Below are 11,585 nucleotides of genomic sequence, written 5' to 3'. Positions count from 1 at the left end.
TCAGACTCTGAAATATTGTACAATTAGCTTGTGAAGGAAATCAAAAATGCAGGTGGGCATAAATATAGGGATTGGGAATTCAATGTAATGGTTTTTAATCATCTCCCAGAGTTCTTTCTCTGGGCGTAGCTGGTTCAGTTCATTACTGCTCCATTGGAAATGATTTGGTTGATCTCGTTGCTGAGGATGGCCAGGTTCATCAGAACTGGTCATCATATAGTATTGTTGTTGAAGTATATAATGATCTCCTGGTCCTACTCATTTCACTCAGCATCAGTTCGTGTAAGTCTCTCCAGGCCTTTCTGAAATCTCCTGTTGGTCATTAACACAGGATAGTTTACCTCTCAGACCTGTGGAAGGGGAAGGACTTTATGACCAAAGCAGAACTAGAGATCATTACTGATCACAAAATAGAAAATTTCGATTATACCAAACTGAAAAGTTTTTGTACAAACAAAACTAATGCAGACAAGATTAGAAGGGAAGCAATAAACTGGGAAAATATTTTTACAGTCAAAGGTTCTGATAAAGGCCTCATTTACAAAATATATAGAGAATTAACTCTAATTTATAAAAAATCAAGCCATTCTCCAATTGAAAAATGGTCAAAGGATATGAACAGACAATTCTCAGATGAAGAAATTGAAACTATTTCTAGTCATATGAAAAGATGCTCCAAGTCATTATTAATAAGAGAAATGCAAATTAAGACAACTCTAAGATACCACTACACACCTGTCAGATTGGCTAAGATGACAGGAAAAAATAATGATGATTGTTGGAGGGGATGTGGGAAAACTGGGACATTGATGCATTGTTGGTAGAGTTGTGAATGAATCCAACCATTCTGGAGAATAGTTTGGAATTATGCTCAAAAAGTTATCAAACTGTGCATACCCTTTGATCCAGCAGTGTTACTACTGGGATTATATCCCAAAGAGATTATAAAGAAGGGAAAGGGACCTGTATGTGCACGAATGTTTGTGGCAGCCCTTTTTGTAGGGACTAGAAACTGGAAACTGAATGGATGTCCATCAGTTGGAGAATGGCTGAATAAATTGTGGTATATGAATATTATGGAATACAATGGTAGGTCTTAACCTTTTAAAACTAAGGTCTTTAACAGGTCTCATTTTGACTGAGGCAATAGTACATTCATTTATTAAGGCTAGGTAAAAAAGAAATGAAGCAAAGAATGATCTTTTTACTTAAAAAAAAAAAAGAATCAATCTGGGAAAGGAGGATCCTCAGGTTTTCTGGTCAAAACAACAAAAATTACTATTTACATTCCCAAGACCAAGAGGTCATGGCCCAGGACCTTTTGTTGGCCAGTCAATGTGAACCAGGGTGATCTGGGTTTAAAGCATGGTGTTTTAGAAAGACAAGTATATGAATTGATGCTGAGCAAAACAAGCAGAACCAGTAACAACAAAATTGTGCGATGATCAACTTTGACAGACTTGGTTCTTCATAGCAGTTCAGTGATTCAAGAGAATTCCAATAAACTTTGGATAGAAAATGCCATGAACATCCAGAGAGAGAACTATGGAAACTGAATGCAAATCAACACATGCTATGTTCATATTTATCCCCCTTTTTTCTGTTCTATTTTCCTCTCAAGGTTTTTCCTTTTTGTTCTGATTTTTCTCTCCCAACATGATTCATAAGGAAATATGTTTTAAATAAAAAAAACTCATACATGTATAACCAAAAAAATGCCACTTTATGTGTAAGTGGGAAAAATACAAATAAATATTTTTAAAAGAAAGATGCATAGATGTATGTTGGCTGAAAAAAAAAGAAGAGAAAGACAGTTAGCCTGTGAACCCCAAGATGCCAAAGGAAGCAAGCTGTATTGTCTGGTCCTGAGTTCCTACTCACAGAGATTATTGTTGGTCTTTTCATTCTCAAAGACAACCATGACATCAGGGATGTAATGCCATGACATGTAAATGAATTTGGATTTGAATAAGGGAATGGAAGGGTTATGCAAGATCACCGGCTTCACTTTTTCCTCCAGAACCACCTGAGTCCAGTGGCCAGATACACATCACAATGATATTTAAAACGATACTATGCATACTTCTATTTATTGGTTCATTTTCTGAAGGTAGGGAGAATCTTCTTTCATAGGCCCTTTGAAGCTGATTTGAGCATTCATAATTCTCACTTAGTCACTTATAGTTTTTCTAAAAACAATATTGCTGTTACTGTATAGAATGTGCTTTTAGTTTTGCTCATCTCATCTTTATTTCATAAAATTCTTTCTTTTTTATGTTTTTTTATTTAATAGCCTTTTATTTACAAGTTATATGTATGGGTAACGTTACAGCATTAACAATTGCCAAACCTCTTGTTCCAATTTTTCACCTCTTACCCCCTACTCCCTCCCCCAGATGGCAGGACGACCAGTAGATGTTAAATATATTAAAATATAAATTAGATACACAATAAGTATACATGACCAGGCCGTTATTTTGCTGTACAAAAAGAATCAGACTCTGAAATATTGTACAATTAGCCTGTGAAGGAAATCAAAAATGCAGATGGGCAAAAATATAGGGGTTGGGAATTCAGTGTAATGGTTTTTAATCATCTCCCAGAGTTCTTTCTCTGGGCGTAGCTGGTTCAGTTCATTACTGCTCCATTGGAAATGATTTGGTTGATCTCATTGCTGAGGATGGCCAGGACCATCAGAACTGGTCATCATATAGTATTGTTGTTGAAGTATATAATGATCTCCTGGTCCTGCTCATTTCACTCAGCATCAGTTCGTGTAAGTCTCTCCAGGCCTTTCTGAAATCATCCTGTTGGTCATTTCTTACAGAACAGTAATATTCCATAATATTCATATACCACAATTTATTCAGCCATTCTCCAACTGATGGGCATCCACTCAGTTTCCAGTTTCTAGCCACTACAAAGAGGGCTGCCACAAACATTTGTGCACATACAGGTCCCTTTCCCTTCTTTATGATCTCTTTGGGATATAAGCCCAATAGTAAAACTGCTGGATCAAAGGGTATGCACAGTTTGATAACTTTTTGAGCATAGTTCCAAACTACTCTCCAGAATGGTTGGATTCGTTCACAACTCCACCAACAATGCATCAATGTCCCAGTTTTCCCACATCTCCCAACAATCATGATTATTTTTTCCTGTCATCTTAGCCAATCTGACAGGTATATAGTGGTATCTTAGAGTTGTCTTAATTTGGATTTCTCTGATTAATAATGAAAGTCTTTCCATGTTTTTCTAAAATCAACCATCTCTTCATTTCTTACATCAAAATATAGTAGTATTCTATAATACAATCATCAGACTGAAAATCTTAGTGTCCACAACTAAGAAATTGCTGATTTTGAAGGTCTTCAGACCACACAAGGAGTTTTATATTTGGTTCTGGGCTCCACAGTTTAGGAAAGACATTGCTATTGCCCTCCTTTGGGAGGGTAACTTGCATAGTGAAGGGTCTGGAGTTTATACTAGGTGAAGATAAGTAAAAAGCATTAAATTGCTTAATGTAGAGAAGAGAAAACTCAGTAGTTTTAGCAATTTTACCTATAAGCTTGAATGATCATTATCTGAAAGAGGGATTAGACTTGCCTTGATGGCTCTAGTGGGCAGAACTAAAAACATGAGTGGAAGTTGTGGGGAGATAAACTGAGGCTGGATATTTGGAAACTCCCTACCATTAAGTTGTCCAAAAGCATCTTGACTGACCTTGGGATGTAGTAGGCTACCCCTGCCCTGGAGGTCTTCAAGAAGAGGCTGGATAGTCAGTTATAAATAATGCCTTAGTTAGCCGTGGCTCTTGTTCAGATGTGGCTTTGACAAATGCTCTCAGAAGTCCCTTCAATATTCTGTAATTCTGGATTTGGGGAAATGTGCACATGTTAATCCTCCAAAGAGAATTCTTGTGCTTCTTAATATAAAATTAATATTTGCACACACATCCAGATATTACACTTGTAAAAAATTGCGACTAAGCCCCAAAGCTGGATTAGTGGTTGGAGGATGAGTTTCTGTTTCCAAGGGTACCATGAGAACTTGCTCCCTCAGAGGAGCCTCTTCTTTTTAGGGACAGGGAGGAACTTTGGTTCCTCCTTGGAGAGAGGGAAAAGGGATAGTGCAGGCTCCAAAAGCAAGAACTTGAAAGTGCCCAAGTCCTGGAAAACATAGTCTCAAAACTAGAGATTCTGATTTAGGGACTTAAATAACTATTTGATGGCCCTGTCTACCCACCAACTTCTGCTTCCCTAAAATGGGACAGTTTCACAAATGAAGAAGACAGAACCTGCTCCTTGAGTGATAATAATGGTGGCAGTGGTGCTGTAATTAGCTGAGTGACCATGGATATATTACTTAAAAATCCAAATGGAAGAATCTAACTGTTTCCAAACCATTTTTTACATAGATTAGGACACCAAGGCCAATCTAGTCTTAGTGCTGCTATCCTGCTGCTATCCACTATATCTCCCAATCACTCTTCACAATTTCTATGTTGGTCTGAAAATAATAATTAAATGCCTAATGAACATTACCATCATAATTTTTCCTTCTAGTGTTCAACATAGCGGACACTCAATCACTTCCTTCCATTCCAAGTTTCTTCTATCCAAAGTAACCATCTATAAGTCTTCCATTTCAGTCCCTTATGACATGAATTCAAGGTCCTTCACCATCTCAGTCACCCTTATGTGGATGATCTCAAATTAATTCATGAGTGTTTTTCCTAAAATGTAGCTCCCAGAATTAATTATTCTACTTTAGATATGGATTGACAGAGTACAATGGGGTCATCATTTATAATGAAAATTCAAGTGAAGGAGCAGAAGTTTCCCTTTGGACAGAAGTTTAAATTTGTGTAATGTCTCTCTTTGACTTTCTCTCTCTCTCTGTCTCATTTGGTTTTTCTACCTTTCTCGAGTCTCTGTCTCTATCTCTTTGTCACTCTCTGTCTCTGTCTCTCTGTCACTCTCTGTCTCTCTGTTTCCATCTCTGTCTTCTGCCTTTCAGTCTGTTTCTCTCTGTCTCTGTGTCTCTATCTCTGTCTCTCTCTGTTTCTCTCTCTGTCTCTGTCTCTCTGTCTCTCTCTCTCTCTCTCTCTCTCTCTTGATCTATCTCAGTCCCCTCTTTCTCAGGATGATTTGCTCATGGCAGCAAAGCCATCCCTGGGCATGGAGATGTTAGGTGGGTGATAAAACCGTCAGCCGAGATTTGCTACAACTTTTTTTTATTCCTTGGCTCCCATTAAAAATGATTTGTTGTAGGGACAAAACACAGGAAAACAAATGTGATTAAAGTTTTCCCATATTAAATACCTGCGCAGGGTGGCAGGCCAGCCCTGAACCCATTGGAAAAACATTGACAAATGGTTTGGAGACTGGAGAACAGCTGGTGGGCCCTGCTTTTTTTATTTAGGGGAAACTAGAAGAGCCAAATGTCTGATTTGGTTCCTTAGTCTCTGTGGCTCTCATTCAGTTCCTCTCTGACTATTTATATAACTCATAGATTTGAAGTTGGAGGGGACCTCAGGGAGAGGTCATCAGTTCCTTAAGCTTACAGATTGAGGGACCTGAGATCAGAGGCCTTAAACCATATGGGTAAAAAAAGTGTCATAGAAGGGATTTGAACCTTGAGCTATTGGGATCAGAGACTCTCTGGTTCAGGATAGAAGACCCTGAGCATCCTCTTAAATACCTTGGAGAATGTCATGTGGACAGTGCAATATAGTCCAGTTCAGTGGAGTTTCTCAAATTATAAAGAGAAAAGGATATTGAAAAAAGGAAAGCAAACAGTCAATGGCACATAGAAAAGCGTTGACTTTATGTGAGTATCAGGCTTATAAAGGAAGCATCTCAGGGCACAGGAAGTATTTCCTCACATCATTCCATTAAAACCAAGAGGTTGTTTTTCATTTATATATTTCAGTGGAATGGAAGTTGGAGTTTAGGAAGTAATACTTGGAAATCATGATGCTGAAAGGATATGAAGGCAAGAAGAGGGCCAATCTGTAGGCAATATACCACCAATGGAAGACTGGGTGAGAAATATTGTGAATACTCTTAATAGCCCCATGGTGGGCTAGTAAATATTCCCAGTTGACTGGCCAGCTTCCATGATGTCATGTTCCTTATCCTGACCCATGGGGATCAGTGAAGTATTTCCAGTGTCTGGTAAACCTTCCAAGTTAGCTGGTTGATTAAAAAAACTCTGATCCCTGACTGGGGGAGCATATATCTCAAAGTATACTTTTGGGAAAAGGACAAATGTCCAATAAAGGATTTGGGACAGTGAAATTAATTAGCGAAGCTCTTCTGTTAGGATCCAGCTGTTTAGATGGTAGACCAGTTAGAGTTTTGTTGGTTTGCTTTATGTTTTCTCTCCTCCCCTTTCTTTCTTTTGCCTCCCAGTATTTTATATCTGCCAGTGATTTGGTATGCGAGAACACATCAGTTTGACAGAAAAGTCTGAGAAAGTGTAATCATGTAGTCCAGATATTAGTGCAGTTTCTGGGTCCTGGCGGTGATTGATGGGACTTTTATCACACATATAACACTCTGCATTTCTTTCTTCCACAGCTTGCTGGCAGGCCATGATTTTATCGCTCAGGCCAAGCCCACACCTTGGTGCATTTTGGATAAAAGGGTCCTGATGTTCACAAGGTTACCTCGATCAGGACCTGGCTCTGTCCTGGACCAATGGGCTTGCAGGAGGAGATGTGCTTGGGTCAATGTTCCTCATAAGAGCTTCCACTTCTTTATCTCTCAAAGTACTTTTCTCTTCTTCATCCCAAGAGGCAGACAGTGAAAGTATTAGGATCTTCATTTTGTAAATGTGGAAAGAGGCTTAGAGAGCAGAGAATGGCAGGAGAGCTGGATTTGCAGAGAACCTAATTCGGCCAGTGACTACCCGTGGGGATTTTGGGCCAGTCATTCAAGGCCTTCTTCATCTTCAAAATAAATGCTCTAACTCACAATCCATTATTACATTGCTCTGCTACTCTCAGAGCCTAGAAATGTCACTGAATCATTTTTCAGTCATTTCTGACTCTTGGTGTCCCCATTTGGGATTTACTAGGCAAAGATAGTTTGCCCTTTCCTTCTCCAGCTCATTTTACAGATGAGGAAATTGAGGCAGCCAGGAGGATATAAGTTGTCCAGAGTCACAAATGAACTCAGGAATATCAGTCTTCTGACACAAGATCTGGCACTATCCACATTTCCAACTAGCTGCTTTTGGCCCTTGGTCTTTACTTAGCAATTCCCTCTGATGTCCAGTGACCAATAGGACTAATATGTTTCATCAAATGTGTAGCTTCTCCAGACTTCACTATTTCTATAGAGGCTATGACCTTGACTAGAGACATCTTGACATGATAAATGTCATATTATTGACATATTAAATCAGTTGTTCAGTTTTGTCAATTTTGTATTTATAGCGTAATTCATTATAGCAGGGAACTGCAATTTAAGAGGGAAGAAAACAAATACTTATTAAACACTTATTATGTGCCAGACACTGTGTGAATATTTAGCAAATAGTTCATTTGATCCTCACAACAACCCTACAAGGTATGTGCTATTATTATTCTCATTTTATAATTAAGGAAATTGAAGCAAAGTTTAGTCATTTGTCCAGACATTAACTTTTACTGATTTTTCAGCTATTTAAATGTCTAGGTCTAGATTTGAATTCAAGTCTTTTTGATTCCTATCTCAGAGCTCTATCCTTCATCTCTTGAATTGCCTTTTCTAATTTTCCTACCATTCTCTCCAATTTCCATAACTCTCACGCCAGTTTCATTCCTCCATCACCTCTCAACTATATGATTGCAAAGTCCCACTAACTGGGTTTCCTGCATCAATCCTTTCTACTCTCCAATCTTCCAAAAAGTGGCCAAAATAATCTTCTTCAAAATTGATCTGACCATATTACTTCTCTACTCAGAAATCTTCAGTGGTTATACACCTTTCAGATTGGCTAAGATGACAGGAAAAGATAATGATGAATGTTGGAGGGGATGCGGGAAAATTGGAACACTAATACATTGTTGGTGGAATTGTAAATGGATCCAACCATTCTGGAGAGCAATTTAGAATTATGCCTAAAGAGATATAAAACTGTGCATACCCTTTGATCCAGCAATATTTCTACTGGGTTTTATCCCAAAGAAATCTTAAAAGACAGAAAGGGACCCATATGTATAAAAATGTTTGTGGCAGCCCTTTTCATAGTGGCAAGAATTGGAAACTGAGTGGATGACCATCAGTTGGAGAGTGGCTAAATAAGTTGTGGTATATGAATGTTGTGGAATATTATTGTTTTGTAAGAAATGACCAACAAGATGATTTCAGAGAGGCTTGGAGAGATTTACATGAACTGATGCTAAGTAAAGTGAGCAGAACCAGGAGATCACCATACACGGCAACAAGAAGACTATACGATGATCAGTTCTGATGGATGTGACTCTTTTCAACCATGAGATGATTCAAGCCAGTTCCAATGATGTTGTGATAAAGAGAACCATCTACACCCAGAAAGAGGAGTGAGGGAACTGAGTGTGGATCACAACATAACATTCTCACTCTTTTTGTTGTTGTTTGCGAACATTGCATTTTATTTTCATTTTATTTTTTCTCATTTTTTTCTTTTTGATTTGATTTTTCTTGTGCAGCAAGATAACTGTATAAATAAATATATGTACATATATACATATATATACATATATATATATATATATATACCATGTTTAACATATATTGAATTACTTGCCATCTAGAGGAGAGGGTGTGGAAAAGGCAAGGAAAATTGGAATACAAGGTTTGCAAGGGTTAGTGTTGAAAAATTATCCATGCACTAATTTTTTTTAAGTTTTGAAAGTGAAAAAGGTTTAATAATAATAATAATAAGATCCTTCAGTGGTTTCCTATTCCCTTTAGAATTAAAGTAAAATCTTCAAGATTTTGTAAAGCCTTCCATAGTCTTTTCCCCCTATCCCAAACTTTCCAGACTTGCTTTATAGCATTCTCCTAAATGTATTCACAGTTCCAACCAAATTGGCCTCCTAGGATCATAGAGAAAGCTGGAAAGAACTTTAATGGCAATTGAATCTGATTTCCTCATATTATATATGAGGAAACTAAGATGTTAAGTGACTTTGTCCTTGGTCACACAACTAATGGATGTCTGAAGGAGGATTTGAACTCAGATTTTTCTGATTCTCAGTCCAATGATTTAACCTCTATTTTACATACGTAAAATAGAGGTTAAATCATTGGATTGAGAATTGTTTCCCACCTCCACACCCTTTCCCAGATGGTTTTTCATGTCTGTAATGCAATCCTTCCTTTTCTCCACCTCTTAGAATATTTAGTTTCTTTCAAAACACAACTTGGGTGTTACCTACTATATAAGACCTCTTCAAATTGTCCTCCCCATCTCATACTTCAGTGGTTAATGTTCTTTTTCTTTTGAAAATACTTTCAATTAATTTATCTATATTTAATATTTGCTCATTATAATATATAACTTTCCCTTCCTCCTCCTCTTCTTCCTCCTTTTTCCTTTTTTCTTCTTCTTTCCCCTCCTCCTTAGAATGTTAGCTACATTATTAGAGGAACTACAATGCATTTATCTTTATATCCTCTGTGCCTAGTACAGTGCCTAGCACATAGGAGATGCTTAATATATAAATCTTAGTTGAACTGAAGTTATTGAACTAGAATCTTAGAACCTAGCACAGTGCTAACTAAGTATGTGGCAGGTTGATTGAAGATTATTTGAGGTTCATAAGATCAAAGAAGGAGAATGGAAAGAGACCCAAGAGATCAACAAATTCCATCTTGTTCTTACAGATGGATTGGATCAACCTGTGTTTCTCCCCCTGGCAGTTGTTCATCATCTGACAACCTCTACCTGTGGACTCTCAAGACCACAGGACCCAGCTTGGCTCCCTTCTTTGCGGATGGAAAGACAATCCATCTGTAATTCATTCAGCATCTGGATCTCCAGCAAAATTCAAAATAATCTTTAGTATGAAGAGATTGTGAAGAGGAAAAATTCAAGGGAAAAGACCAAACTGGCTCTGTTTTCATGCAAGATGAGTCAAGGGAGGGAGGGAGCAGAGGAGGGCCCATGTAACAGAAAAGGGGGATGCAGATGTTTTGCAAGGGCTGTGCTATCCAGGGATCCAGAGGCCCAGAGACAGAGCAGAATTGATAGCACTAATCTTGCCTAATGCCTTCCATTTCCCCAGTGCCTGCGTGTGGGCTGGAGTTGTGTCTCATGGTGCTTTATCAAATTGCAAGAACATAGAGTGCCCAGGGGTTGTTCAACCTCACTGAACAGGGGATACTTTGCCAACTAAGGCTGGGCAGAGGTAGTATCCATCTGTTCTGAGACTGCTTTCCCCCGGTGTCAGAGTGCTCATCTTAAGGATAGTCCCAAAGCTACTTCACTCAATCTTAGGATCCATTAAGATCTAACATGCTCTGGGGTAACTATCCTGGCTATAAATCTCCTGTTATGCTGGGTCCTCAAATCTCAATTAGCTTTGTTCCTTCAGGTCTCCAAGGGGAGCTGGGGGGATTAAGGGTGGAGTTGTTTGTGTTGTGTTAATCAACTCATGAGTCCACATCAATGTTTTTCTTACCATGATGGTCAATTAATTATTGGTCAACCAGACTTAACTAGCTATTAGAAAAAAAAAAGAGGTTTGTTAAATAAATATATTTATTTATTTATTATATATATAATATAATAAACATATATATAGTAAGAACAGTTGCTACCAAACATCCCTGAAAAGTTTGTGATGCTTTTTCTTTCTGGCACATATAAAGTTCAACAGAAAGTTGGTTGAAACTAGAAAAATAATGGTGACAAAGCAGTGATTCTCAGGTGCTGAAGTGCTTTTGATGTAATCTTCAATACATTTCCCTTAAATATAGTATAACTCTTCTGTTGTACTCTTTGCAGCATTTTGATTCTTTCCTCGATATCAGGTGGCTGCAAATGCAGAAAATGACATCTGTCATTTGGGTAATGCAGTTAGCAATGCTTCTGGATCCTTTGAAATTCATGAGTCCCAATGAAACTCCCACCTTCTACAGGAAACCTCCTCAACCCCTCGATTCCAATCCTTGTCCTCTCTTCATTCTTGCCTCTTTATCTTGCTCTGTATGTTTGCATGTTGTCTTCCCTGTTATATTGTAAGCTCCTTGAAAACAGGGGCTATCTTTGACTTTCTTGGTACCCTCTGTGCTCAGCAAAGTGTCTGGCAGACACCTGGTGTTTAATAAATGTTTAATGATTGGTTGATTGATTGATTAATGAGGCTCCTCAAGCAAAGGGAAGGAAGAGGGGCAGAAGCCCAGGGCTCTGCTCCTCTCTCTCTCAAATGATTTCTTCTCATGGATGTAGTTGGAATACTTTCTCCCTTCCACTGTCAGTCACTCTGTATCCAGATTGAGCAGTTATAGACAAGCCCTACAGTGTGGCCTGCCACCTCCAGCCAATCTGAACAGACTTCCTATCGTACCTAGGGAAGCGTCCAGATCTGATTCACACTTAATGAACAA

Source organism: Sarcophilus harrisii, chromosome 1 (genome assembly GCF_902635505.1).
Source record: "Sarcophilus harrisii chromosome 1, mSarHar1.11, whole genome shotgun sequence".
Classification (NCBI taxonomy): Eukaryota; Metazoa; Chordata; class Mammalia; order Dasyuromorphia; family Dasyuridae; genus Sarcophilus; species Sarcophilus harrisii.
The sequence above is the reverse complement of the archived record's forward strand: the minus strand, read 5'-3'. Positions refer to the sequence as shown.